This window comes from Rattus rattus, chromosome 1 (genome assembly GCF_011064425.1).
Source record: "Rattus rattus isolate New Zealand chromosome 1, Rrattus_CSIRO_v1, whole genome shotgun sequence".
In the NCBI taxonomy this organism is placed as follows: domain Eukaryota; kingdom Metazoa; phylum Chordata; class Mammalia; order Rodentia; family Muridae; genus Rattus; species Rattus rattus.
Genome location: NC_046154.1, coordinates 68,652,025 through 68,678,354, shown reverse-complemented (window position 1 = coordinate 68,678,354; position 26,330 = coordinate 68,652,025). Strand labels below are relative to the sequence as shown.

Sequence of the window (26,330 nt, the reverse complement as noted above, 5' to 3'; positions counted from 1 at the left end):
AAAACAACAAAAAACCCTCTAATCTTAAAATAGTAATGACTTTAAACATTTGAATATCTATAGATGACTTTATAATGTATTTACATGCTTGTTCATATAATCAATAATCCGTGAGAGGGGAACTATATCCATTTTTTGTTTTCTAAAGATAATTTTTCAGTGAATACCTTTATTCATAAAATATTTTTGTAGTTTAGGACTAGAATAAGTGATCATAGTGCATACAATAAAATTAATCTGGGAGATTCTCATAATTTGTGTCTCTGAAATGTGTGTGACACTTGGGTACCACACCACCAGTAGTTTGAATGTCCTCCTGATGAGCTCTGTACACTTTAATCCACTTGCTGCTTTTTGTTACACCCCATAGCTGTAGCTACATGATGTCTTATGTATCCTGCTTTTATTTAATTGCACTCAGTACCTGATTTACACAGACTATTGCCAAGGAGTGTCGGGGCTATAATCAGGTAGGAAAGGGGAGACCATGGTCATTGCTCCTTTTCTCTGCCTGAAGTCTTCCTGCCAGGGATATTTTGAGTTATTTGAGGTTCTCTACCTATGAATGGTTATAGTATAGGGACTCTGGGACTAGCATGCCTGTTTCTCAAAAAATACTTACATGTGATACACTGTAGAGAATTAAAGCCACAGTTTGAGTAATTTGGGATGAAAGCAGTTTTTCCTTAAAACTATGTGGTGATCCACCTGGGACAGGTGAGGTCATGAGTCTTGGAGGAGAACCTACCACCTCCAGTTCAGTCAAGGGATTAGCGGGATCCCTAACTGCATTCTAAATATCTTATCTTCATAGTCAAAGATAAGTGCAACTTTCACACCTCATCAGGAAACTTCTCTTTGCAACAGGAGACCATTATGGAAAACCACACCTGGTCAAAACCCAGAGAAGAGGTGATCATGGAGTACCAGCCTTAGCAGACACATCTACCGCACAACTGCTGCACCTGAGGCTCAGGGAAGATTGAGGAAGAGAGGACAGGAAGGTTTTAAGAGCCAGAGGACCAGGTGTGAAATAGCGTTTTGTAGAAACGAAAAGGAAGCTTCACCCATGATAACCCAAAGCTATGGCTGCATAAGCAAGACATGAAGAAGAACACTAGTAGACATGCCAACCTAGGAGGGAGAAGTCATCTATAGACAGAGAACTCCAGGCAACTAAGAAATACTCCAGGGAGTATCCCCTTAACTGGTTACCCAATAACAAGCAGTCAGCCCTGATTTCACACCTCCATAGTCACCCTCCCATCCCATTCCACTAAAGGACATGAATGAGCTGCTGGCATTGATTTATTTAGGTATGTGCTGAGGTGTGTGTGTGTGTGTGTGTGTGTGTGTGTGTGTGTGTGTGTGTGTGTGTGTTTGTGTGTGTAAAACAACAGTGACTTAAAGGAAAGAAGGCCATGGATTTCAGGGGGAGCAAGGGAGGGGCTGGAGTAAGGAGAGAGAAGAGGGAAATAATATTATATTTTAGTTAAAACCAAACTGGTCATTTGGGACAAAAATGGGATGACTTTGACCTGGAGGTTTGCCAGTTGTTTACTTTGTTTTCTACTTTGCTATGTAAAACTTTTTACACATGGTTTTTGTAAAACCATCATTTTTTTCTTTTTTTTTTTTTTTGGAGCTGGGTACTGAACCCAGGGCCTTGCGCTTGCTAGGCAAGCGCTCTACCACTGAGCTAAATCCCCAACCAAAACCATTCATTTTTAAAATAACTTCCATTTTGGTTTTTCATAACCAATGGCCTATTTTACATAAATTCTTGAAGTTAATGGTTTCTTCCATCGTTTGATCTCAGATGTGAAGTTTGAATGTAAAAATGTAAAGTTGGGCAAACTACCGCCATCTGTGTGCCCACTTCCTGGTAACCTTCTAATGAACATTATGAATTGTCTTGAAAGTGTATTGTTCAGAGAGTCATTATTAGCCTGGTTACTTGCCAGGGTGACACATTAGCACAGAGTTTGTCCTCCATCTGCTTCTTCCCACAATCCCCCCAAACAGTCATCAAGGAGGAGAATTGCAGTATGCAAATAAGCCATCTGCAGTTGCCAAATGGGGTGGGGGATAGCTTCCAGTTTTAGGCAGAAATCTGTCAGGGGTTGGTAGTAATTTCATCAGCCTTCCTAAAAGGGGAGGGACTCTTGAGAAGTAGCAGGACTGGAAAGCTCCCCATGGCAAAAGGGATATTCTAATGGGACACCCTGGACACTTGTAACAGATCTGTTTCTACATAGCAACATGTTCTATCGGAGGTGTCATACTTGATCCTTTTAATCCTGAAACAAAGTTAGAGGGAGGGGAGAAGACACCACGTGCAGTGTTTAGAGGAATCCTGTTGGGGATTTAATATACCAGTCTCACTGTCCTTTACACCCCGCTCTGTGGGCTCTCCTGTAACGTTGGGTGCTTCTGAGGGAATGAGAAGGAAGACTTGGGTTTCACGGAAGGAACAACCTCGAGAGGCCACTCAGTCTGTGACTGGATTTCGGTGGATTCTAGTCTAGGTGCCCTGTACTGCTTTGTGGCCGAGCCGAATCGGTGGGGAAGGGTTCTGGCAAGCCATGCATCTTTTGCCTGCTGGCTCTGACAGTTCCTTACCAGTTGCTCTATGTAGAATGTGGTTTTGCATTTCCCATGAGATGCTGCCGACAGTGTGTGAAAGGTGGGGAGAGAGCAGTTCCATCTCATAGGGAGGGAAGTAAGGAGAGAGAGAGAGAATACCTTTGCAGCAGTGAAGCAGCCGGTAAGGAGGTGAGTCAGCTCCTCACTGGAGCCCCCTCTCTCAGCTTGGTGCTCCGTCACTGTGGTCCATGACCCTGGAAGACAGGGGAACGTAGGTGGGGCCTGGAACTATCTTGGGGCTGAGAAATGGGTGGGGATGGGAAGGGAAGGAGACTTTGACTCAGTTTCCTATTTGTGATTTCACAGAACATACCAAGGGATAGTACTTAGAAAGTGAAAGGGAGGCTGAGGTCACTCTGGGGAGCTTGTCCCAGGAAGTCAGTCTTAAACCTTCAGATCCTCCCCAGGCAATGGGAGAAAACTGTACTAAGCAGCTGTCCAGCTGCCCATGGTCACCGAGCAGTGCAGAAGAGCTCCTGCCTTCTGCCCTGTGTTCTGAGCTTCTTCCTCTGTGCTCCCCTGCTTGAGCTACTGGGCTGTCAGGTGCTGGGGATGAGGAAATGTCCTCTTGAATCTGGTGGTGCTTCCCATAGGGTGGCTCTGGCCATGGAACACAGCAGATGGCTTCTTCAGGACACTGTTTGTGTGCTCAGCAGGTGCAGGTCTGGGCTGGGTTCTGATCTCTACCTAACACCTGTTCCTTTTCTGCCCCCATATGTCGAGGGACTCTCAGCCCATGTCAGTATTTTCAATTTGCCGTGGCCTCAGGTCATGGTTAGGAATGAGTAGGGGGAGGTGAAGAGAGATGGGGGTTTTATGACCAGTGAAGATGGTCTAAAATTAGAGAGCTACTCCTACCACCACCAAGGCCTCAGTGGACCTTGTCTGGCTTCAGGTGCGGCCTAGTTGGGGTGTCCTCCGTTTGTGTATTTCCTGTTTTGTGTTTGTTTGTTATATTATTAAAGGTTTACACTCATGGGGCGTTCACGTGGCAGTAAGGATTGATCTTCTCTTTCCTCTCATCCCTTCCCTTCTCCTCCTTTTCTTTCTGTTTCTCCTTCCTCCTCTTTCTCCCAGGCAGAGGATGCAGCTCAGCAACAGTGCTAGACCAGCCCCACACTGAGCCTCAGAACTTAGGAGGAGCGGGAGGAGCAAGACAAGAGGAAGATCTAGCAGAGCAGTAGATAGAAATCTAGTGTAACTAAGGCCTGGCACATCCCAGCATACCTCTGCCAGTAACCAAAGCATGGCTCAGGGCTCCTGATTCAGGAGTTCCTAAGAAGGATGCCTCGGATAGAGGTAAAGTGTTAGGAGTGCGGTCCGTTGAGAGAGGGCTTCCCTAGACTTCTGCGTATTCTTCCTCAGATGCTTTTGCTAGGGTATGGCCTCTGTTGATTTCCTCACCTTTCTGTGGGTTGTCTTTGTCTCCTGGTGCCTTCATGGACTTCTGAGCCTTTAGCTGTGGAAGAGGCCAGGGAGAAGAAAGACCTTGAGAACAGCCTCTCTTTCCTTTACAATCTTGGGTTCCCCTTCCCTTCTGTACCTGCAGAAGGCAGGACAGCGGCTGTGGCTTTCACTTCAGGTCAGGCCGAGAATCAGTTGATTCCCTAGATGAACCTGCAAGGTACTAATGACCAAATAACACATTTCAGATATTAAACAAAAAGCCAGGGACTCTAGGTCTGCCAGGATCCATAGCCAGTGTTCTTTCCATGCCCCCAGGTACAAAAATATCAGCTCTCAGTCTTCTTTTTCTGTCCCTTTTCCTGTTTTTTTGTTTGTTTGTTCTACCTTGTTGGGGGTAGGGTCGTTTTACTGTTTTACTGACTGGTACCGTTTCTCAGTCAGGCTAGCTGTCCTGCCACTTCCCAGCATTCCTGCCTCTGCCATGCATTTCCCTGTAGGAAGAGTAGCATTTCATAGTGTGCTCCGTTAGGCTTTACGTGGGTTCTGAGACTTGAACCCATGTCTTTGTGCTCATGTAGAAACACTTTTACCCTCTGAGCCATCTCCCCACTCGCCCAGGTTTCCTAAGACTTACCAAGGTTTGAGGCTGGAAGGAAGAGGAGTAGTTTGTACTTTGGGGAGTAATGGCAGAGCCACCGACATCACCCACACATTATTCCTGGTCCAGCTCAGAGCTCTTTTTGACGGAGGGCCCACAACTGTGACTTTTTTAACAGTAGTCTCCCAGGGAGAAAGAAGAGTGCTGGATGTGAAGCGTTAGCAGGCACGCCCCATCTGCTTTACAAGCGAAGTAATTAGATTCCTCGTAATTACAGGGTGTTTTAGATGTAGTCATATTGGCATGGGACACTTTATTTTTAATTTTGAGTGTATAATTTGTATGTCATAATGTGAATGCCATCAATTAAAGAATGAACCGCAGTGCGCTGTGCTGTGCTGGCGTTCTGAAAAGGTGTTTATTATGGTCTTACCGTGGCCCTTCCTCCCTCTGCTGTAAGTATGTAAACGAAGAATAAAACCCAGGCAGACCTCCCGAGGCAGAGGTTCCCTGGCTTGTGCAGAAGATGCCTGCTGTGCATAGAGGCTCTATGGCTTGTGTGAGGATGGGAACTATTATTAGAGAGTCAGTGCTCGAGGGACCTAGTAATGTGACCAGGGACGGCAAAGAGCTGCTCTGGCCTCTTCACGTCTTGAGTTTTGGACTCTGCTGTTACTCACGCTGGTTATGAAAATGAATATACAAGAATCGAAGAGCTTCAAGAACCCCACCGTGGAAGTAATGTCTCTGCAAGGTAGCATTCCTCAGAAACCCAGTTCCTTATATGAAACCTGATCGTGTTGTTCAAAATGATAGGTTGTATTTAAACTGATCCCAAGTGGACGAAGCGTTTGCCATTGTTTCCAGCACATTTTAGAGAAGTGTAGAATCTTTCTCTTAACTCCCTCACTTCCTTAAATGCCCCAATCTAAACAGAACCGTACAAGTGGTTAGGAACAGGGACATTAATGAGTTCCTCACAGGTTAAACAATTTACAAGTGATAGCCCTTGTAAAGCTGGCTACCCCACTTTAGTATGGGCTAGCCTCAAGCTCATCTGCCTGTGTTGAATTTGTATGACTTTGGGTTCCTCCCTAGCAGCAGCTAACTATGGTTTGAAGTCAAAACTTCAAATGTTTTGGCTGCTGTGATGATGTTAAGATGAACACATTTAAAGCATAGCCTGGCTCTGCTGGAGGCCTTACCAGCAGGCGTGAGGCTCTGGTCTCTCTGGGTTGCTGCTTTACTCATTTTTCTCCTTTGTTTTTAATGGGTAGCTTTAGTTTGAAAAATCCTGGGTAGATTTGCCCTGTTCAGATTGCATGCTGGGCACTACCCATTAGTGGCACGGTCCTGCCAGCTGCCCCTTTATGTATCTCTAGTGGGAAACAGGGCCGTGTGTAGGTTGCCAGCTAGGGATTGATCTCAGATCCAATCCCATCAGAGCAGCTTTAGTATTTTTAGAAGCAACACTCACCCAAACGCAACATATGGTGATATGTAATGCTGTGTATAAAAATCCATGTTTTAATTAACTTCTAGAAAATTAAATTGCCTTTCCCCCCCTCCGTCCATCAAGCTGCATGAAGCTGCATCAGAGTTCAGGATGTGGCCTTCATGGAAGATTCAGACAAGCTGGGCTGTTGGCCTTTGAAACCATGTGGCAGGCACTGGGGTAGCTGGGAACCAGGAGGCTTGGGTTGGCATGGCATATCCTATCCAAGCCTTCTGGCTCTTGATGGTGAGCTCCGAAGCAATGGTGTTGGGTGACCTTGACATAACATTGAGTTCTGTAGTGTAGGTAGTTCTGCAGCATAGTTGGGGAAATCCAGAGGACCAAGATATTGGCATTGGCAGTCTCACTGCATCCTTGCCAGCTCCCGAGGATGTCTTGCTTTGTATTCAGAGAGCGTCTGCTTGCCCTAAGCCTTTCTTTCCCGACCATCCTGTGATTGATGGCCGACTTTCAACTCATTTTCTTCATTCCCTGTGTTCAAGGTGGCTCTGTCTAGTAGACACTAGCAGAGACCTGTTCATATAAACTCTGGCTTTCAGGAGCTTTCTCCAATATTGCTTTTTTCATATAATCTGCAGTCTCTTATACGACTGCTTAAAGTGTGGTTTCAAGCCATCTACTGTGGAGTCACATGGAGATCCAAAGAAAAGAGCAAAGTTCTTGTAGCCAGGTCTCTCAAATGAGACATAAAAATGTTCATTTTTTTGGGTGAGGTTTCCAGATGATTTCCTCTTATTGATTTGTTGTTGTTGTTGTTGTTGTTGTTGTTTTGAACTTAGCTTTTTGAAAATCTGGATCTTACTATGCTGCCCAGGCTAGCTTTAAATTTGCCTCAGAACCAATGTCTTTGGGAATTGGGGATATAGCTTTGTTCACATTCTGAGTATCTAATATGTAACTCAGACTTAATGAGTATTTTTGAGCAAATGAATTAACAAATAAGTGGATGAACTTTTGGTAAAAACTGGAAAGCCATGAAATAGCCTTTCCAGTTAGTGGCAGTAAGACTCTGAATATTTAATTAATGGGTGAATGGCTCTGATAACAGAGCTGTATGCGATTAACTTACTTCACAAATTTCTTATCTTCCTTTAAGATTCTTTAAGATATTGCACCTGTGGAAAACATTTAGGAAGCGCAGGACTTGTATCCTGTGCCTACTGGGCCACTCAGCCACTAAGCTGAGCTCACCCTGTGTTAGACGGTTACTGACATTGTACTGAGCATTTCTGAATGTGCCACTCATTGTTCATGGGTGGTTTGACGTTGTGCTTGAATGCACTCCTCTTCTGTGAGAAGCTCACAGCTGAGCATAGACATGGGGTGTCACGTGACCTGGCTAGAAAGGGCAGAATGTGGAAAGTAAGTAGAAAGCAGAAGACACCTCTAGCTCCTTTTCCTTCTTGTTTTAAGACCATCACAGTTGTGGTACAACCCATGGAAAAGACCAGCAAACCCTGTGGAATAATGACACAGCCTTAGGAGTTCTGAATCCTGAATCATGTAGGGTTTTTGAGGCCCAGTCTCTGCAGGGTGGTGCCAGGCCAGGGAGGAGTTCTCTATTAATGGCTGTTTCATATATATTGGTTAAAGGATTGGGACACTCTAATTGTTTAGGAACTTGCCTATTCTGTGTGTGGATATAGTCAGACTGACGGGGAGGAAAGATAAGTAGCGAATGACTTCATATGTGACCTTTGAGAGTAGACGAAATGTCCAGAGTCTGTGCCTGCTGCCTGATGCTTTGGCTATGGTTGGAGCTCTGACTTGGAGATAATGATTCTGTGGAAGGTGACCGGTGGAGCCATTTCTGGCCTTCACTGTTAGAAGCTGTTCAGCTAATGAAATGAGTCTCAAAATTGTGAGCCACACACATGGTTAGCTGTGTGATGTGCATGTAGCAGATTCATCACTCTTTGTGGTTTTTGGCAGTACATTTTGTTTTCAAAAAAAGAGAAAAGAAAGAAACATGTGGTATTTGGCAATCCATTCTTCAGAAATGAGGATCCAGCTCTGTCAACTTAGAATTCACTATGTGCCTCCTGAACACAGTCAGTATTTATGTGTTCCTAGCCTACATTGTCTAGTCTTTTGTCTCTGATGGAGTTTCACGTGTAAGTTGATCTCGGAGGCTTCTTCCAGCTTTCATAGAATCTGATAACAGGCTTTGTTTTCTGAGTAGAAAATCAATTCAATTAAAACTACATCCTCCCCCCAGTCTTTAGACTTCATACCTACCATAGATTCCTAATTTCTTACTTTGAAATTTAGTTTCCTATCCCAGTCTTCTTTCATACATTTTTTTTGGAAATGTACTTTGCATTTTGAAATGCTATAGGAAGGTTCTGTACATCAGTGGATAGGTCATCTCTTCGATGCTAGGTTAGTTCTTTGTATTAGAAAGCTAGGCTAACTGTATTTTCTTAACTGCTGTGGTGTTTTCTGTGTTGAGGTAGTCTGTGAACTTGGTTCCTCTCCTCTCAGGTTTCTGAGCAGTAGCAATGGCCACAGTGTTACAGTTTAGCTATGAATTCTATGATAAAAATGACCCTGTATTGAAGGGTTGTGTCTCAGTTAGTGAGGAGATTAGATCAGGAGGGTGCTAACTTCATTGGTATATCGATAACTTATTGGATACATTTATAATCAATGGACTGTTAGGAGTTGGCCAAGCAGGAGGAAATAGGTTACTTCCATATGGCTTTTCCAAACATCTTTGGTGTTAGTTATCCCTCTCCAAACCCCTTTTCAACTCTGCCCTCCCATCCTTCTAGGCACATAAATCTCCCTCCCCTTAATTCTCCTTTTCCACTATGAGGGAAATAAACCTTCTGTTTTTATAGTTGGTTTACATAGGGATATTGTCACAAAGAGAAAAAAGTGACTAATATTCATAATAAGAAATATGCTTGTTTAAGAGAGTGGAGAGATGCTAGGTTCCATAGCTCACATGACCTCTGAACTGAAGCCATAGTTAATTACAGGCTTTCCCATCGGTAATGGTATGGTAAGGTGGGTATGAAGGAAATACAAAATTGTCTCCTGGCATTCCTTAACTCATCAATGAGAGAATTGTAGTAGGGCACCACCAATATAGATGTACTATGGGTCCTTAAAGTTAACAAGTGATTTACAGTTACTGTAGTTGGAGGTAATGCAATCTCTATTCTAATTAAGTATGAGTTGCTAATCCAGTTGTGGAACGGGGTGGTTCAGTTGTCTACATTGAGTATGCAAGATTAGGTATGTGGAGATAAAACAATGTAAGAATGTTACATTTCTCTATTTTCTTAAACTTAAAACATGTTTTAATATTGAACTCAATATAACAAGATGTGAGTTCACAAATAACAGATAATACAGGCCTACACACTTCATTATTTCTTATTGAGTTTATATTCAGAGTTAGGGGACTGGAGGAATAAATGGTATATCTTTTCCATCCAAATAATTATTTTTCTGTGGCCCTTCTGGTTTGTTTGTTGCTATGCAACAGGAGCCCATTCTTTCATTGGGTAAGATGGTTATGCACAGCAACTGCTTGAAGAAAAGATCTTTATTTTTTCTGGGAGCCGGGAGGAAGTTGTAGATGTTTAAAAAGGCAGCCCTAATTACAGAGGTTGTGATGGTTTGTATATGCTCAGCCCAGGGAGTGGCGCTTTAAGGAGGTGTGACCTTGTTGGAGTAGGTGTGACCTCGTTGGAGGAAGTGTGTCATTGTGAGTATGAACTTTAAAACCCTCATCCTAGCTACCTGGAAGTGAGTCTTCTTCTAGCAGCCTTCAGCTGAAGATGTAGAACTCTAAGCACTTCCTGCACCATGCCTGCTTGGACACTGCTATGCTGTCACCTTGATGATAATGGACTAAACCTATAATCTAGCCCCAATTAAATGTTGTCCTTATAAGAGTTGCCTTGGTCATGGTGTCTGTTCACAGCAGTAAAACTCTAAGACAGAGATACATAGTTAATATTCTGCTTCTGTCACATTCCTTTTGGTATTTTGTCATGGATGTATTTGGTGAGAAATGGTCATGCTAGCTGTCCTTGACACTAATTTTCTTGGCCTTTATTGTAATATAAATCTACCAGACAAATAAGGCCTATAGATAGAAAAATATAGACTTAGGCAAAGGTGATTAATTTCTGTTCTGAAGTGAACCCTGTTGACCCTGCATTGGCACATCAGGTCTTTAGACTTTGCAGGAAGTTTTGGTTCCTTGTTTACAGTATTACAGGGGTCGGGTGTGTGTGTGTGGGTGGTCATGTAGAAACACTACAATCTTTCCAGGTCCTTGATATCTTTTTCAAAAGTTGAAGAAGCACACATAGATCACAAAGTGACAATCTTGATTCAGAAGTAAAACAGTAGTATAGATCAGATCAGATATTACTGAATCTTCTCAATTTTGTGTACCCAAGGACACTAGTTATTGTTTGGGGACTTCTTTGGGGGTCCAGGAAGAGGATGGGTTTGGTTGCTACATGTAGGGTGTGATAGTTTTCTGTTTTAGTTGTCAGGTTGAGTTATATAAACCTTCCTTAGTGTGCATGCCCTTTTCTATAACATGTGTGACTTTAATCATATGTGTACCCAGGAACACAGATGATAGGATTTCTCACTGTGTGCAGATCAGGACTAGTTTAGATTGTATTAGACTCTTTCCTCTACTTCCTGAATGTTTCGATCATGTTTAAATGGAAACTGACTTCAGTGGACCTACTGAGGTGCTACTAAAGGAGAAGAGCCTTATTCCTTTATTTGAAGATGTGTGTGTGTGTGTGTGTGTGTGTGTGTGTGTGTGTGTGTGTGTGTGCAGCTCAGTTCTGATGGGAGTCCAGGAAGCTAGGTGTATTATTAGGAAAGGGGTGTGTGCATAGCCAATGTAAAGTGGAGGTTTAGGCTCCTAAGCTACTCCTAGTCTTGTCTTAATACCTTAAGGTAGAAACTGTTACTGAATAGCTTGGAAGGTTGAAAGCCACACAATAACAATTGATGTTTTCTTTAGTTATTATTTGTCATCCACATAGTGGCAGCAAGAGGTTATGGATATACCATTAAAACTTTGCCTAAGATCTGCCAGAGTAGGCAAACAAAACCTTGTCAAAAGGTTTGGTTATCTTATCTCATCTCCTTGCTATGCTTTTCATAGACTATTACTGGGGGTTGGATGTGGGATTTGTATGTGTACATGAATGTACAAAATTTATGAATTTTTTAAAAAAATAATAGTCTCCTAAAAAGAAGGTGTTAGCACAAGCAGCCCTTGGATTTGGAAGCCTGCACTATATTTCTAGACCTTTACAGAGTACTTGTCACTAAGGGCAGCATGGGGGTGGTCAATACCAGATGGGCACTCTGCATGATGAACAGTTTGATGTCTTTCTGAAATCCCCAGGGCTTTATTCCAGGTCACATACCCACCTTCCAAGCAACACCATGTGGACTTTTCAGTTAAACGTTGCATAAGGAAAGCTTATGGTGCGCCACTCAGCCATAGTAGGTGATGTAACTGAGTTAAAACTCCATTCACTGTGCTGATTTTAACTCTGGACAGTGACCCTCATGACACCACAATATAACTGCCAATAGGTGAGCTGTCTTGATAATGGTAAAGGGAATTAGACACTATTATCTTCGGCTCAGGTTGATTCTTTCCCCATTTTGCACATTTACCAGTCATAGAATTAGTAACTCTTATCCTAGATCAAACTGAATATTTCGTTTATACTGGGAAGGAATCGACATTTAATTCAAATTGTGTCTGGGGAGTCTACTGAATTGGTACTACTTACCTTTAGTGCCAAAATCAACACGAAGGCCACTTATCTGTTTGTTTGACTGTTACCTATACTTCTTTCCTTGGGTGACTTTATTTATGGTTTCAATTTTATAATATGTACTCTGCCCTATCAGAAACTTGAAAAGAGTAGGGATTTGTAGTTCCTTCATGTGTGTACGTGTACTGTTGTCTAGTATCTTCCCACTGTGCTTGTAGCAGAAGGCCTGCTGTATCAGTCATTACCTGGAAGGGAACAGAATCATCAGTGTGAACTTAGTGAGTGGAGTCTTTGTTGCTGTAATGGTGTCCTCTCAAGTAGGCTCGCTCCTTGTCTGAGAACTGAAGTTTGGTGGAGCTTGGAGTAAATCGTATGCCTGCTTTTGTTTGAGAACTTTTCCACTTGAACATAAGCACAGCAAGGCGAGTGCTAAGTCATCTCATGACATAGTTCAGCCCTGCAATCAAGGTCACATCACATTCGTTACTTTGTGAGTGAGGATTACTGCCTGGGCCAGTGTTGCTGAAAAATGGACAGCAGCAGGACTATGGGCTAAGATTGAGGCCAAGGTAGATATCTACCTAAGCTCACAATTATCTTAGTTTGGGTTCTTTTGGATGATAAGCATCTAGAACAAAGCACCTTGAGAAGGAAAGAATTTGTTTCACCTTGCAGTCCATCAGGAAGTGAAGTCAGGGCAGGAACTCAAGGCAGAGCCTGGAGGCAGGAACAAAGCAGAGGCCACAGAGGACTGCTGCTTACTGGCTTTCTCCAAATGCCCTTTCAGTCTGCTTTGTTATGCAACTGAGGACTACCTGCTGGGGAAAGTCTTGTCCTCAGTAGGCTGGTCTCTCCCATGTCAGTTATTAATGAGAAAATACCACAGATTTGCCCACAGGGTAATCTATTGGAAGTGTTTTCTCAGTTGAAATTCTTCTTCCCAGATGATATTAGCCTGTCCCTAGCTGACAAGAAGCCACGAGCACAGCATCTTAGCAGTCAGTTGCTTTGGGATTCTGGAGTCCTTCTGGGCACCCATAAACTTCTATTCCTGCTCTCTTGGGATGCAGGTTCCGTTAACTCTGTGGATGTGTCAGTTTTTAATCAATAAAGAACCCCTCAGATCTGAAACTACTGCAGTATCTTTGAATGAATGTATTTGTGGACAAGTGTTCCCAGGCAAGGAAACAGTAGAAACACCTGTGTCTTAGAGTACCCAAGTGCAGCTTGGGCCTTATCCACTTGCTTCTAGCAGTGATAAGGACTAAAGAGTAAGAATCCACGATTTGAGAAGGGTTAGGGAGGACATTAGAAAGGAAAACAAAAGGAAGTTAAAATATAGTTGGTTTCACCTGATTGAGATCAGTAAACAATATTTTGAGCTTTATGAAGGCTTTTTTTTGGTATGGTGGTTTTCTCATTTTATAAAATCTGTGCTTGACTTGAATGTTGTTCTTCAGCTCTCTAACTCCACGTTTCCAAGCGTATAGCTTTCAAGATATGATCTCGGCAGATCTAGGCAAGAGGCAGTCTGTGTTAGTCAGATCTGTCCATATCTACATTCCTAAAAAAAATTATATTCTTATTTGGTCAAAATATCCGCATTTTCAACTTGACAAATGAGAAACCAATTGTTATGATAAAGATAAACCTTTAAGTCCCCAAATTGTTTAGCATTTGAAACAATAATTCATCTTTTCTACTTGAAATGAAGAATTAAATTAATTTATGATATATTTGACTCACATAAATGAGTTTTATTAGCCAAAATAAGGCAATAACACTCAAATCTATATCTGTATATCTATATCTTTATCTGTATTTAACATATATCTAAATATATGGCATAGTCCAGGCACAAGGAAAATAACATGCTCACTTTATTATTTTTAGTAAAAAAAACCAAACTATGCAGTATTGTTTTCCTCAGAGGAGTCTAAAACTTTTTATGCTTGAATTTTTGACAAATATAAACACTTTAAACTGATTTGTTATACATCTGGTGTAACAGAGAGAAATGAGGAAGAAAACCCACAGTTAATAGTTTTGACAGATTTTGTACCAGAGTGGTATTTAGTATGTCCAGATGTTCTATCTAGAAATAATATGGGATGACTCATGCTTTATTTTAAAAGAAAACCTTTTGAGTTCACTAGTAGTGTGTGTGTGTGTGTGTGTGTGTGTGTGTGTGTGTGTGTGTGTACCACACACACCTCTAGTATACTGACAAGGATGTTTCCTCCAGAGATGGTGGATTTATCACTATTTCAGTGCTGATTAGAACTTTAAAAGCAACAGTCAAGGGGTAGATGAGATGGCTCAGCGGTGCTTAAAGACACTTGTCTCTCAATCGAATGACTGGGATTGATTCCCAGGACCCACATGGTGAAATGAGAGACCTGATTCTAAGAATCCTTCTGAGTCACTGTGATTGAGAGCTATCACTGAAGCATGTGACTACATGGATAGGTATATGTGCCTATACACACAAATTAATAAATTGATAAACAGTTGAGACAATATTATTTTCATTTATATCATCACCATAATTATGGAATAAAATATTGCACATAGAGTATATGGGTATAAAATAAGTACAGTTGATTACTATTAGAATTTTACTTAGTAAATGACATTATGCAACAATTTGAAATACTCAAAATATGCTGTCCTGTGTTCTTCAAACTTAATAGTCATGTTATTCTTAGAGTTTGGTTTTAGAATATAGGAGGTATTGTTTATATAATATTTTCATGGCTAGTACATTGAAGAAATTTTTGTAAAACCAGGGGTAAATAGTAATGTGACAAATGGAACAGATGCGAACACACTGTAGCCTGCCATCTTTGGGATGTGTATGAAAGATTTCCCAGGGTGCTTCTTGACTTAGAGCATTTTAAGGTATTCATCTTCTATAAGTCTATGGATTATCTGTTTTACTCCTTATTCCTGGTCCCTTTGGTGTCTTTATTATAGAACCGTAAGAATTTCCATAGGCTGAAATTCTGGTACCTGTTACTGCCTTAACTTTAGAATCTCCTCTCTTCCTATTTGTCTATGTGTACACACAACTTGCTGTGTGTGTGTGTGTGTGTGTGTGTGTGTGAGAGAGAGAGAGAGAGAGAGAGAGAGAGAGATAGACTAGACTTTTTTTCCATCTTGATTATTTCTTCATAATATCTTTTTTTTACAATTACTTAATTAATGTGACTATAGTTTATGGAAGGAGAAACCCCTTCTGGTTTTCGCTTTATTTTCTTCAAATAAAGTCCAGATCTCTAAGGCATTAATTTTATTTTATACCACCATTCATATTTTTACATGTAACCTTTAAACTCTGGTAAAGGAAATGCTCTGAAGTTATGAATTAATTATAGGTAACTTTGACAACACTAAAACTATTAACCTGCCTGATAACTGTCTTTCCTTCTGCTTAATCGGTGATTTTAAAACACTGTTTTCCCATTTCAACATTTTCTCTTCAATAATTTTTATTAGATAATTTATGGGTATGTTGTTTGTGTTGTCCTGATAATTAGTGCTGTGGTTTCCTTTCTCTTATTGATCTCTGTGGTGCAGGAAAACTGTACTGTCGGTAATCTTGGCAAGCTTGAATGGGTTCCCATGACGCTGGAGCTCCATTGTTGTGTTATTCTTACTGTCTCTCAGTGGTGAATTCCTTCAGTCATTGCCTGTCTAAAGAACTCTTGATTCCACTATGGTTTTGAGAAATGTGTAATGCTATGTAGTGGGTTTTAGGATGATAACTTTTCATTCCCTTTTGTTTTTATATTTCCAGTATTATCTTTATCGATTTACTAATTCCTGGTTATTACTGTTTTCCGCACCTCTCCATTCAATTTGGTAATTAATCCAACTGGTATTCTGACTTCACACCACTGTTTTCCTGAAGGCGTGAGGCAGAGATCACAGCTAACCTTTGTATTTGCCCTTTGTGGTCTGGCCCCATTGTTCATTGTACCCTAACTATCATGCCCCAGGCTATTCTGAACTATTTGCCTTTTCAAACCAGTATGTGGTGGTTTATTACCTGCTGGTGTTTGGCTGGGCTTTGAGGGCTGCCTCAGATGGAACTGGGAAAACCCACATCTCTGTCCTTTACAAATGATAGCAGTCGCTGATATTCTGTTTTAGCATCACAGATATGTACTGAAGCTATGAGACCTACCCAGGCCTAGAAAATCTGGATGTAGACAAAGATTTTCTAAGAAAATTTGATTGGCAAGGCCAACAAACAGATAGATACACAGAAAATCTACACAGATATCAAGCAACACAGTCCAACTGTTATAAGTAATAAAAATAAGAGTATCTGTTTATCATGTGAATTACCAGGTGTGCTGTTTGTATAAGCACGACCAGTCCATGGTGTAGAGGAGTTTTATTGTAGATGTGAGAGAGAGAGAGAGAGAGAGAGAGAGAGAGAGAGAGAGAGAGAGAGAGAGAAAGAGACAGAGACAGATGGACATACATTAGCTAGAGGCATCTGGGCCTACCCAGGGTTATTTGTGAGATAGCGGAGACTAGCAGTGGACAGAGACTATAGAGCATACAAAGTAGCAACACAGAGAAAACAGCAAAAGCAACAGGGTTATGAGGATGAAGAGCTGGGAGGAGGGAAGCTGGAGGGGGTTTAGAGTAGGAGAGGAGGTCAGAAGGGATAGGGTGCCAGCATGGACTTTGGTATGTGTTAACAGCCACTTGTGACACTGAGGCAGCCTGGAGACCAGCATGAGCTTTGATATGCTGATAGACACCAGGGTAAGACTATGTCCCGTGGAAGGTAAGGACTGCTGCCTTTTGGTAGATGGGGACAGGTTGTACAAATTCCTGAAGAGCGTTGGTTTTCATCTAAGCCCCAGAAATCCTCCTATAATCCAGGTAGAGATATTAAGACTCCCTTTTGGAGTTTGGGGAATTGGAGTCTCCTTTGGACCCGTTTCTCATGTTAGATATTCTCACCGTGTTAGACTGAGAACTGGTCTTTCTCTGAGACGTCAGCGCCTCCACTGAAGCTAGGCTCAGTAACTGCAGGATCTTTGAAGTTAGGTATTTCCAGCAGGAGCTAAAGAGGTAAGTGCTCCTCAGTGAATCAGTCCTGTCTTTCCCTCTGTGCTGCTTCCGCTTCCTCCCTGAACTCTGGCAGATGAAGCTGAACTCTAAGTAGCTTATTCTCCTACTTTCCATCCCTGACTGAATGTGTGTTGAGGGCGAATGAGCAGCAGCTTCTCCAGCTCCATGGCCACGGGGGTGGGGGACACAGTGGGGAGAGAGCCCTGGGGACCAAAGGTGTCACTCACCCTGTAAGGATGTGTGGAAAGGGACAGCAAAGCCAGTGCTCATAAAACACATTGCTCACAGCAACTTGATTTTAAGACAAAGCCTGGATGATGAAAGTGGTTAAATTTTAGTGGTCGAACCAAGCCATTTTTGTACAAGAGGACAGCTTCACTAGTGAATATTCATGGGGAAAATGACAGGAACCTAGTAGATTGCTGTCTGCATGCAGGTGAAGGCAGGCACAAGGTAAAGCCTGTGACTAGGTAGTGGAAAAGGAAGGTGGATTGAGAATTTTAAAGATGAGTATAGAGAGACAGAGAGACAGAGAGACAGAGGAAGAGATGCAGAGGAGGCAAGATGTAACCCACAGGAGAGGAAGAGGAGCCATAAGTATTGGGGATTTCTTAGATAGAAGATTAAATAATAAGTAGTGTGTGTTTGCCCCCGTCTAGGTGTGTAGTTTGCTTATCAGTTGAGTTTTGAGTTCTTTATGCAGGCATTAGCTTTTTTTTTTTTTTTTTTTTTTTTAATATTTTACACTGCAGTTGGTGCCCAACACCCCATGCTTCCGCCCACAAGGCATCAGCAGATGGGCCCGGCCTGGTTTGTTCTCTTCTCGGCCCTCTGACCCCTGGCTCCGAAATCTCTCCACCTGGCTTGCTAATCTCTCATCTCAGGCCAGCCCCATGCTTCTAAATACCTGTGGCTGGCTGGGGTGCCCGCCACCTTACCTTTCTTTGGAACTCAGTTGAGTTGCCACATGAAGGAAAACACCATACAATCTTGGTTTAAAATCAAGAGGTAACTCAGTCCCTGGGTGCAGCAACTGGCTTCCTAATTTTGTAAGCTGGGGGCCTCTTGTTAGCTACATTATTTTATCATCTAAGCTCTTCCTGTCCAAAAGCAAGTCACCGTTTTCAGCCTCTCCTCACCCACTCTCCAACATGGAAGTCCAGCTTACTCCTCAGCCCAGTGACTGGTTCCTAGAAATGTTTATTCATTAGGGGAAGGTTCAAAGAAAGTCACCTGAGCACATGATTCACTCCTTGTCCCAGGCTGCCCCTCTTGGAGAAGCAGAATTAGCATCAAAATACAAACAGGGCTATCCACAACAGAAGCTGGCTTGGCAGTTTGTGATAACCTGGCTTTGAATAGGTAGAAAATACAGTTTATGGCAAAAGAAAATAATTGAGAGATGTTTTTAAACCGAGAACAGTTAATGTTATTTTGGTGTTATTTACATGGCAACTGTTCATTCTGCCTTTTAGATTTAGATTTGACCCCTGCTCTAATTAGCAGCTTGTAGATGTCATGACAAGGAGAAGCCAGCATGCTGTGGAAAGGCAAGGGGGACAAAGCTGGATGAGAATCTTCTTCCCTCCCAGTCAGAAGATGACCCGAATGGAGGTGTTAATACTTTTGTGGGTGGATGCCCCTTCTGCTTGCAGACCCTGGCTGCCCGACCTGTCTCTCTCTGTTCATGAATCTTTTATACTGTCTGCTGTGGTGGTAACTGCACCGTGCTCAGAGGTTTCCCTTGGGTGACTGCATGCTTAGAGGGAAGGAGCAGTATTTTTCTCCTGTGTTCGGCAAAGCTTTGTTTATAAAATGAATGGCTAAGCAGTCTCAAAATGTAGCAGTAGAACATCTCTGGCTTCTTGGCTGGGCAGACGAGGTTTTGATTTCTTGGTAGGACCTTGTCCCTGACTGTCCACAAGACTAATGCATGGGTTAGAATCCATCCAGCATAATCAGTGTCTGAAAATCTCTTAAGAGGGAATCTGAAAAAGAGAAATTGTGAAAATGAAATTGTAGGAAAAAGTTAATCTCACTGGTATAGCTAGTAGTTGCTATAAAAAGATCTACTGGACCACAGGAAGTCAGAATACATTATCTAGTGACAGAGTGAAATGTCCCACAGTTAGCACATCACTGGACCCAAGATGTATCGTAAACAAAGTAACAGCAAAAGACTAAGCACCAGCTTCTGAGAGTGCTAGGGCAGCTTCCACTGCCCTCTGCTTGTGGGCAGAGGAGGTGGCAGGAACATTAACTGGGTCTCAAAAAAATAAATGTAGTCCTATTCAGCAGATGTTCCCAGAGTTCTTTGCTATTGTATGAACAGTCTTCAGGTGATGAGGGGTTGTTGTAGAAACAATGCATTTTGTTTCCCCCTGAGAACTCTATGGACACTGAAGGGTCATGGTTTCTGTGGAGAAAACGGAATGGGAAAAATGGAATATAGCAAGCCAACGAGTAAGACCGCCACCGCTGTCGCCGCCGCCACCACTGCCGCCACCACCACCATCATCATCAATAAATATAGGGTTTCTGTTTCCAACAGCTAGAGAGACAACAGGAAGGGGTAAGTCTATGAGCTGTCACCCTTGTTCCCTGATGGGGAAAGTGGGTATTATATTTTATGTAGTATGTTTACTGCATGATTTGGTATCTCCCCTTGAGATGCAGTTTGGGAAGTAGTGTTATGAATGAAAAATGTCTATTGTTATAAGACAGCATGAAAAGGCATTTCCTTGTATGCTTTATGTTCCAAGTAAGTTAACTCTGAGTTGACAGTGTCAGGAACCATCTAGGTGAAAGGCATGCAAGTGAATTTTCTGGAGATGGCCCACCATTTTGCATGGCCTGCAATGGGTAAGCTCTAAGAATGCTGGGTCCTTAGAGACTACATCCCAGGATTGCTTCTTGCTGCTAATATGCCTTTCCTGTCGCTATAATGTAGCCTAATGATTCCTGAGTGTAAGCACACCCTTTAGGCAGATACCCTACAGATCAGCATAAAGATGAATTAATGCTGTTTAGATGAACTAATGACTTTATATCTTTCCAGAGTTGAATTAAATAGTTTTAGGAAGAAAGTTCTAGGAGATGGTTTTAGTTTGCCAGAAGTCAGAAAGGTATAATAATGTTAGCAAGAATAGAATGTGCCCCTACTTTATAGATTAATAACTAAAGGCTGCATAATAAGGAATGCAATGAGTTTTCAAAATTACACTAAAAAGAGACAAATTTATGATCAAGGAAAAGCATTCTTTCTAGGTCAGGTCCAAGGATGAAGCCACAGGTGTGCTCTATGATAAAGCAAGGCCATGTGAAACTGTTGCATTGAACTTATAATGAGCTGACAGAATGAAACACTGCTTTGTACTCACTGTGGACATCCTTCTACAACTCCCCCTTTGTGTAACATTTTAGTTATGAGGTAATTTTATAAATCACTTTTGTCTAAGAAGGTATTAAAAGGCCAGAGAGAAGCAATAGAGTGTGACTGGGAGGCTCTGCCCCATCCATGAAATGTCTATATACCTATATATGTGTATGTATGTAACTATATAAAAACGCTTGGGAAGTTGACAAGACAGGTGCTCGGGCTTGGCTAGAATGTATGTGTATATGAATGTGTGTGTGTTTATGTGCATTGTCTGTGTAAATGAATACCTTTCTTCCCATTTTCTCTCTGATTCACAAAAAGTTTAGTTCCTAGCCTCTGGCCTGGCCAGCAGAGGTCCTTGAACCAGAGAGAAAAGATCCCTAACTATTAAGCCTTTTTTCCTCTTAATTCCCTGACACTGCCAGTAGGAATTAATTACCAGTGGCTTTTGGCTGTAGAATAGCAAATAATTATAAACAGAACAATTGCCAAAGATAAAAAGCTTTGGCAAGACTGCTGACACCATACCCCTTTACTGCCTTTTCTTAGCACCCTTTCAAGCCCAACTGGACACTTGTATGACAGAATTATCAAAAGAAAGTTAAAGGGATTGGAGAGACAGTGAAGATGATAAAGCGCTTGCCACACAAGCATAAAGGCACAATACCCATGTAAAAAGCTGGATATAGTGGAACATTTGTAATCTCAGTGCTGGAGATCAATGGGCTTCCTAGCCAGCCAGTCTAACCCACTTGACAAGTTCCAATGAGCTACCTGTCTCCAACAGACAAGGTCGAAGGATCCCAAGGAACAAGACCTGAGCTGTCTTCTGGCCTCCCCCTCCCCCCATGGATAGGAACATACAACCATATATGTGCACACATATGTGCACATGCACCCAAAGCATTAGGGATAATTTTGTTTTTTATTGAAGGTTAATAATGGTGACATTGGTGTCTTTCTCCAGCTTGCTTCTGCTCTTTAAGCCTGTTTCTGGTGTTTAGGCACACTGCACATAGATGAGCCATGTGGGCCCTGGTTGTTCTCTGAGAGTTACCATATGCATCACTGCAGGTCCAGCCCAGCCTGACTCTTCCCAGGGAGAGACTGGACATTTCTTGACTCTAACTGAGTGTGTCTTTCAATCCTATCCTGTCACAGTTTTCATCAAGATCAGAATTCCATTGGTTGATTCATCTCTTAAGTTCTCAGAGTATCCTGAGATCATTTTTTTTTTTTTGGAAAGATGTGTTTATGTAAAGAAGCACCCCTCCTCCCCCCAATCACTGGGTGCTGGTTTCTAGTGATGTGCTTTTTATTTCTAATGAAGTATTGGTTTAGATGCCACATTCAAAAATTTATATGCCCTACAACAGACGATTGTGTATGCATTCAACATATAAAACGTTAATCTTGTTTGGGAATGTGAACTGAACACCTTCTCCCACCTGTGAGAAGACACACACACACACACACACACTCACACACACACACACACACACACACACACACACTAAAGGTTCTACAGTGCTGATTGACAGAAGCATTCCTGTAGGAAGCTAGAAGGCTAGTCGTCCCCCAGCCAGGTTATCTTGGGCTATTTCTAGCCTCTTTTTTTTTTTTTTTTTTTTTTCTTTTTTTTTTTTCCGGGGCTGGGGACCGAACCCAGGACCTTGCGCTTCCTAGGCAAGCGCTCTACCACTGAGCCAAATCCCCAACCCCTATTTCTAGCCTCTTGAATAGCCATTTATTTCCCCTTCTCTCTTGGACCTAATACCCTTGTGCCTCTTAGATAAAACTCTCTCCAGAATATACAAAGCAGGCACCTAGCTTCTACAAACAGAAGCCCAGGAGCATCATGGGGCCTCTGAGCCCCATAGCAGAGATGCCCCTGCTTTGCTTTTAACTACCTAGTTGATGTTCTCACAGATGGATTTCACAATTCCCGGATATATGGCTTTCTCCGTAAGTTACTATGAAAACTTCATAGAACTGTTGTCACTTTGAAATATAATGTTCAGGGTAACCTCGAACCTGTGCTCCTTGGCCATGGACACTTATCTTTGTGTTCGGAATGAACTATCTATCTTATATTCTACTTGAAGTGAGAGCTATGGTTTTGTGCCACAGGGATGTTTTAAAGGCATTGCTTTGGTTTAAAGCTCAGCTTAATTACAGGAGCAATAAAACGTTATAGCATTAACTTACAGCACCATGGTGGCTTTAAGGTAAATTGACCTTAATTTCACGGGCAAATGAACTGGTCAATACTAAGGAATCAATTCTAATAAAGTCTTTTTTTTTTTTTTTTGCATTTTGTTGTCTTTCTGACATGCTCATGCTGTAACTTCATGGGTGAAAATGTATTAGAGAAAGTTTGTAAACAAAATCTAGCTTCATCTTTGTTTACTATTAAAGTAAAATTAAGTTTCTGGTGTTTGGATAAATAGTTGTGTCAACATAACTTTATTGGTCATTAATCTTATTTTCTCTTAAGAACTGTTAGTGCTGGTGCTAAAGTGTGATTGATCCTGGAGTCACTGGGAGTGTTCTTTGCTCAAAAATAGGCTGCATGGAAAGGCTCACTCTGATGATAATTAGAGAACAAAGCTATGTGTCCATTTCCTTCTGCTCTTGGACTGCTTTACTGGGAAGCAGGATTTCTTCCTCCTCCTCTTCCTCTTCCTTCTTCCTCCTCCTTTCCTCTTCTTCTTCCTTCCTCCTCCTCTTCCTTCTTCCTCTTTTCTTCCTCTTCCACTTCCTCCTCCACCTCTTCTCTTCTTCCTCTTCCTCCCCCCATCCTACCCCCTTCGTTTTCTTATTTTTTTTTTACCGAGAGTCTCATGATGTAGCTTTGGCTGGCCTGGCCCATGCTACATAGACTAGGATAGTCTCAAACTCACAGAGATCCACCTCTGAGTGCTGGGATTAAAGGTGTGTGCCACCAGGCCTGGGTTTCACAAGTTTTGGAAAAAGGAACTAGAAGAACTTAGAATTCCCTGTCTTATGTTGACTTTCTGAAAAATAGCTGTTACTAGACAGTATCTAAATTCCTTGATTTCTACATGAAATGTTTTGATGTTCTCTGTCTAATACCTCATTAAGTGATTTTTATTAGAAAATATCTTAATGTAATTATTTGATGAGCGTTTTGCTCTGATGATTATGTAAGGACAGTGAGATTAGAAGGTTTGTTCATAGTTTTGATGAGCGATATTACTCAGAAAATGAGGAAGCTGACAATTGCTTTTCTTGTCACTGAGAAAGAATATTTAGCAAAAAAACCTTAAGATGTGAGCGGTTAATTTTGACTCACAGTCTTCAGGGATACAGTCTATCAATATGGAAGCATGAGGCAGCTTGTCACATTCAGTCTGCCCAGAAGGCAGAGTGGGGGGGGGGAGAGGGGAGAGCGGAGGAGAGGGGAGAGGAGAGAAGGGAGGAGAGGGGAGAGGGGAGGGGAGAGGGAGGGGAGGGGGGAGGGGGGGGAGAGATATGTCAGGTCTGAGCTCAGTTTTCCCTTGGTTTTCAGTTTGTGAGCCAGTCCTAGAAGGATGCCACCACAGCCAAGTGTGCCTTGCCTGCTCAGTCAGTGTAGTGTCCTCAGAGACATTCACAGAGGCTCCTGGGAGATCCTTAACCCAGTAACGTTGATACAATGAACTATCATACCCATATATCATAAAATCTGGAGAGTATCTGTTTGGCCTTTTGTAAAAGTCAGTTTATTGAAAGCTGAGAATTTTCACTGAGGGTAGATCATGAGAACTCCATAATACTGTGCCATTGCTATGTAGATTGCTAGTGATGTGGATGACCTTGTACATTGGTGAAAATTATCATATTGCAATGCCATTATCATAAGCGATCAGTAACAGCACATTGCAGAAGTACATGTCAATTACTGCTGACTTTATCATATCTATGCATGCTCATGGAGGAGAAGTCTGGTCATGGCTGTTTACATTACATTCAGATCTCTTGATTTTCCTGACTTATGCACATCAAAAAGACCTTTAACTGAGTACTCTCTTATTTAATTAAAGAATACTCAGAATTACTTGACTTATTAAATGTTACATAATTTAGTTTGGATAATATAATTTTTATGAAAAATGCCTTTTTTCCCCTTAACTTTCTTATGGTGAGGATTGAAACAATGGTTTCCAGAAGATGATACATTTATTGGGTGGCAGAGAACTGTTTGAGGTTCAGTAGAGCGAAGATCCGTCCTGGAATTGACAAATACAATGATTCTTAAAGTATGAGTGGGATGTGACTGTCCCTGGGGAGTGGTCAGTGGCCGAGTCGTGGAGGCACGGGATCTGCTAAGCAGTCACAGTGGCTCCGTATTCCAGTTCCGATGCTGTTAGTGCTCACTACTACCAAATGCCTTCTATTTAATGATGCATTACACGTACTCCCCCATTCCAGGAATTTTCCAGTAGGAGTAGGAAGGACCCTTCAATGTACTGTCATAAACACTGGATGGCATGTATAGGATTGGGAACCCAAGAGGGGACACATGGGGATTTGGAGGTAGAGTATCGTCTATTTTTCCTTAACGACTATGGATGGACAAGAGCTGTGGTCGTGGCAGGAGCATGGCTGTATAGCTAGCATGTGTAGTCTACTGGAAGTGACCTAAGATTCTGATGGCAGCCACTGTAATTGCATGTGCTTCATAAGCCCACAACCTCAGCACATCTGTTTTCTCATCTATGAATTAGAGGCAGCAGTGAAAACACCTGCCTTCCAAGGCAGTTATGAAGACCACTTGGCATCATGTGTCTGAATGAGCTTTGTCAACAAAGAAACAGTGTGCATGGCCCATTTGTGTAGCACAGTGGAACTCATGTAAGTTTTGGTTCCGTCCTCTTGCAACGCTTTGGATTCATCATCTGCACACAATGAAGGAGAGCAGTTGCCCTTACCTGGAGTAAGTGGGAGGATTAAGCTAAGATACATTAAGCCTTTCATTTAAAAAAATTCTTTTATTTTTGAGATTATAATTTAATTATGTAGTTCCCCTTCCATTTCTTCCCTCCAAAGTCCCCCATATACCCCTCCCTGCTCTCTTTCAGATTCATGGACTCTGTTTGGTTTTTGATTGCTATGAACACGTATGTGTATGTATATACACATATTCCTAGATCTATCCCTCCCAGTTTGTGTAATATTACTTGTGGGTATGTTTTCACAGCAGAGCATTTGGTAGTGGAGAAGCAATTGGCGAGCTCTATGCTGGACAAGATTGTTCTCCCACTCTCAGCATGTCTTAGTTGCCTGCAGTTCTTTGAGTAGGCTTGAGAACACGTGGGCTTTCCCTCATGCACTTTGGCATAGATGTTGTTATTCTTGTTCAGCTCTTGTTTGACAGTCATGTTAGAAAGTCTTTATGTATGAGTATTGCTCCTTACATTCTCAGGAGACAAAGTCTCAGAGAAACTCCTGATTCTCTGATTCTTATAATCTTTCCACTGTCTCTTCTTCATATTCCCTGAGACTTAGGTGCAGGAGGGAGGTCTTTTGGAATGTATGCATTAGGACCAGGCTTCACAACCCTGCATTTTGATTGGTTGAGGTTTTCTGTAATGGTCTAGGTCTGTTGCAAAGAGAAATTTCCTTGGTAAGGGGTGAAGACCATTTTCTTTGGGTATAAAGACAGATATTTAGAATGTAGTTAGGGATTATGCTGGTTTAGTAAAGTGGTGGTTGTAAGTTCTTCAAGATCCATGACTTTGCTAATGCTGTGGAGTTGGCTAGGCACAGTACCAGGCACAGCTTCCTTCTTGTTGAGCCTGGTTAAAGAACTGTTGATTGACATGATATGCATGTTATTACTGCACCTTTTATGATTATCATGCTATGCTGGTCATTGGTGGTTCATGGGCATCATAGGCAGGTAGG

At 42.0% G+C, this 26,330-nt stretch overlaps 1 protein-coding gene and 1 pseudogene across 1 annotated transcript in view; one reads left to right on the top strand and one right to left on the bottom strand.

Annotated features, from left to right (window-relative positions):
* LOC116885437 overlaps positions 1 to 25,804 on the bottom strand; it is a 40,130-nt pseudogene extending 14,326 nt beyond the window's left edge.
* Sh3gl2 (SH3 domain containing GRB2 like 2, endophilin A1) overlaps positions 1 to 26,330 on the top strand; it is a 174,548-nt gene that overhangs the window by 42,955 nt on the left and 105,263 nt on the right. The window lies entirely within an intron of this gene.